Genomic DNA, 4,580 nt, shown 5'->3' with positions numbered 1-4,580 from the left:
AACAAATCATTAACTAATAAAAGGCAGATTATGTTTTTGTGCAGTTGCTCTGAGTTTCTTGAGTGTTAAAGAATAGTAATTACAAATAAATAAATAAATAAATAAATAAATAAATAAATAAATAAATAAATAAATAAATAAACAGATGCAGGTATTTGGGGCAACAACAAAACATTTTTTGTTTTAAATTGAACAGGAGTTGTTTTCTTGGTGGGGGGTATTATTTGTTTCTGTGACAGTTATACAGCTGTACCAAAAATCTTGGAGATTGTGTCTTATGTTACACAAATCTGGACCGTCCGCCTTCATGCATGATGTCATTCAAGAGAAGATATGACAAATGTAGTACAAGTATGAGACATTTTATGAAGTAAGGGAAGTCATCTTACAAGTTATTTCGTTTATCCAGAGGCAGTTTGCGTCAGCTGAAACTCATAACCCCATGTAGGCAAGAGGGAGAAGATAGATCAGTCCGGAAATCGAGAGCTTTGCCTTTTCAATCCGTTCCTTCGTTACTATGAAAGAGCGATCCAAGTGCACATTGATTAAGCCACTGCCCCAGTCCAGGTGGAAAAAATTCTCTTTTGTGTGTCTGTTCAGTAAATAAAGAAAACATTGATGTTATTTAAATTAAGTTTGCTCTTTAGGTTCATTAGCAGGGTGTACTCACCCACCCTCCTTGGCAATTTTGCAGCTCATTCTTTCACATCAAGGTGTTGCCATCCTTCTGAAATAGGTGTGCTCAATTAGAACCTCTCGTGACAATGCTCAAATTGCGATCATGAAATGTCAGGTGTCAAGAAAGGCGGACAAAACACGCTGAGAATTTGTACACCTGGCAGAGTATTTGTTTAATTATAGGAAAGGTGATAAAACAGTCTTGAGATGCCAGCAAAACTACTTTGTATTATGGTTACTATCATCTATAATTGAAGACTGTCAGGTTTTTTGGAATTCTAACAGTAAGACACTGGTTCACATTTTATTTCTGAGTGCAAAAGCCTAAATATGGTTGTATGCTAAGTAAGAGGTAGTGGGTGACCCTGCACTGCAGCAAATGACTCTGCACCTAAATGATTTTAAAACAGGGCTGGTTTCCTTTTCCTGTTTAAAGGTCATTGGCTGTGTTTTGTAATTTGCTGACACTCATCTTGGAACTAAAGATGGAGATTTCTGCGTTGCCACCTCGAGAGTACCAGTAATAATATCCTTATATCAACTTGGGAAATCTACTGTGCCTCCAATGTCCCTGTCACCTGTATGAACCCATTATGGACTGTGTGTGCAGGGCTCATTTCAGAGCCGACCCTCACTTCCCCTCCTCCTCTCTTTTCTGTCTACGCATATAAACCCCGTGTCTCCCGAATAGCTTATAATAACATGTTTTAAGAAGCCTGCCCTTAGTGCCCCCATAGGATAGAACCTTGCAAGGCTTTATAATATCATGCTTTTCTCTAATTAAAGGTCACTTTGGTCCCATTTTTGCCTTTGCTGAGAAATCAGTGGCAAAAAATGTTGGCTTTGCCCAATGGGATTTAATTTTCATTGACATCTGATTTTCTGGCTAATATGGTTAATTATTTATAGCAAAAATGATTATGTTTTATATTAATTTTATATTAAAGTGTATTCATATTACATTGTAATATTTTATAATATTTTATATTAAGTTTTATATTTTAAATACAATTTATATTATGAGAAAAAAATCCAGTCATAATATTAGAAACACAATGCAAAGACATAATAGTAGTGAAATATTCTTCATTATGGTATAATTCAAGCAACAATTACCAAATAATCCTCATATTAAATTTCATGTAATGTATCTGAATCTACAGTGTTTTATTTTGTGTAACCACTTGGAAAAACAAATTAGGGTAAATTCAACACCATGTGGAGCCATACTGAACAAACTTTCTATGGTACACGAGCATCATATGTTAAATAAAATTTAATTTAAGCATTTTGGTTGTTATGCATTAGACTATGTGGATCTTTCATCACCTTTTCAACATTTGTAGTTACCTCTATGAATGTATGATTTTCACTCAGCTCTTGTAGTGAACCTAATATTGTGGCCTGTGATAAAAAATATTTCCTTGTTGGAGCCTTCACATGCAATTGGAGTATTTATTTTTGTCTAATCATACACACTTTTTATATCTCATCTTCTCATCCCACAACACACCCACACATGCAAGTACACAACGCTTATTCTCCGACACATGCATACTTCTCTCCGTCTGGTGGGGAGTCTGGACTGCTCCGACTGACTGCGCCTCACTGCCCTTGTGCAGTGGTGTGCCAGTTGTGCCTTCCCCCATTGCTGTGAATGCCACCATCTGGCGTGCCACGTGGACATCATAATCTCCCCTTAATTACATTAGCAGTGCAATCAGTTACTGCATTACAAGGCCGGGCAAAGAGCTTTTAAATCTTGGAGGAAATCATAAATAATTGCACTAACTACCCAGCGCCAGATGTGCGTGCCAACTTGGCTTCTATGAGATCAATAGTAAACTCAACCAAATGGACAAAAACGTCCAATATTTTTGGACATGGTAGGTCATACTGCTCATTTTTGTCCCTATGCTTTATGTTTGCATTCCCTAATTTTGTATGTTCCCTCACACCGAGATGTTACAGCGTATTAGCTGTACAGTCACCTACCTGTTGCTGCTGCTTTTTTTACACAAATGCAAACCTTAACATCAAGGAAATAGTGTGTAAATCGTGTTTCTTATCATTCAGTCCGTTACTGCACCTCTCAGTCATATTGCTGGAACGTAATAAGATGTCAAAAACTGAAATCCAACTCTTTTACGTAGTTGGACTGAAGTGTGTAAATGCATGTGCGCGCTGTTACAAGACATTGCACATTATGAGATACTATCACTGCCTCTCCTTGGAGGGGATGTCGTCTTGTATTGCTTGCTACTTTTCACTCATCTTCCTGTCATGTTCTCAGCTCCCAGGGCTGCTCGCATTGACACACATCTCAGTCAGCTCCTTGCCAGCTTGGAGCACTTGTTGGTAACACTATGAAGTGGTGTAGTAGTTCTGTTTTCACTGCCAGTCAACACGTCTGTAGATACCGATAGTTGCTGTATGTGTTACTGTAGTTTAAGTATGCATAATAAAAAACTATTTTAGAAATAGCTAAATTAATGCAGCATTGTGTTTGAACATCATATTGAAAGAAACACTTCCCTAAGTGGCATCCATTTATTTTTCTCACACCGTGTACATGAATAAGATATGAATTTACAAAACAGCACTTTGACATTTCATCTCAGAGAGGGAGATATTGATATTAACATGTGCAATGCCCATTTCAATTTGATCACAATCTGGCCTTCCAAGTGCTATTTAAATGAGTAGATGTCATGTCGGCGCCACTTTGTGAGGCAACAAACAGCAAAGTGATGAAAGAGAACTGCGATATTGACTAAATATGTCTTATCATTCATCATAATTTATCTATCCACTTTGTCACAGCTTCAACATTTAAGGGAGATAAATGATACAAGATGTTGCCCTCACTTTCATACTTCCGTGCTCTGGGAAGTGTGTCCAATATGGACTCACTTTCTTCTTTCCAACCAATGTAGGCGTACGCATGTCATGTTTGTCTCCTGGCGTGTCCCCACCACCACCACACACACACAATAATATGAGACATTTGGCATTTAGCAAACAGTTGGCCTGTGTGATAAAATGCCGGTATGAATTTAGTGAGCTGCAATATAGCTTACAAATAACACATATCTGGAGGACAGAATGTGGAAAATCTTCAGTTGATTCACAACTTGTTAGTTGTTTTCCAGGTGGCTTTGAAGGGGCCAGAGCGTCACTTTATTAAGATATTGAAATGTTATATTTCCTTTTTGTTTCTCGCCATGTGCATTAGGCAGTGGTGCCTTAGCAAGGGCCATTCTTACCTAAGAACGAATATTCCCATCGCAAGGTGACTGGGTAGAAGAGGTCTCGCTCCAGTTCTGACACCTACGACACTAAAGTTTAAAATAAAAAGTGCTGACTTGCTCACAAGCTTTCTACTCGCCATCTGCTCCCTTGCCCACTAATGCAAAATAACAAGACTGAACAAATCTCCTGGAGGGATGTGATCTACTGTCCAATTTTTATATCCAAAATTAATCTAATCACACATATGCGTCAGAAATGTGCAAATAAAACAGGGACTTACAAAGAGTTATTAGTTTAATACGATCCAGTGATCGGCCTAACCTATAACAATATGTCTCCAGTTTTTTTTTTTTTCTTTACATCTATTACTCACACAGGACTTTGTCACTCAACTCTCTCATTGCGGTGTGTGAATATGCTGTTTGTCTGCTTTGGTGATTTACTAGCAGCATTTTATCAATGCTAGCCAAGCAAGTCTGGTGTACCAGGGAGACAGGCATTTTATAAGGGTATAAATAATCAATGACACGGCATCCGTAATGGCCTGTAATGCAGTTTGGTAACATCATCCGCTCCCACCCGCTATTGTGTATTGGTTGGTCAGACAATGGAAAAAGAAATCTTTGGCTAATTAACACATCAGGGGAATC

This window comes from Syngnathus floridae, chromosome 5, assembly GCF_059516105.1.
Source record: "Syngnathus floridae isolate MCC-2025c chromosome 5, RoL_Sflo_1.0, whole genome shotgun sequence".
In the NCBI taxonomy this organism is placed as follows: Eukaryota; Metazoa; Chordata; class Actinopteri; order Syngnathiformes; family Syngnathidae; genus Syngnathus; species Syngnathus floridae.
The sequence above is the reverse complement of the archived record's forward strand: the minus strand, read 5'-3'. Positions refer to the sequence as shown.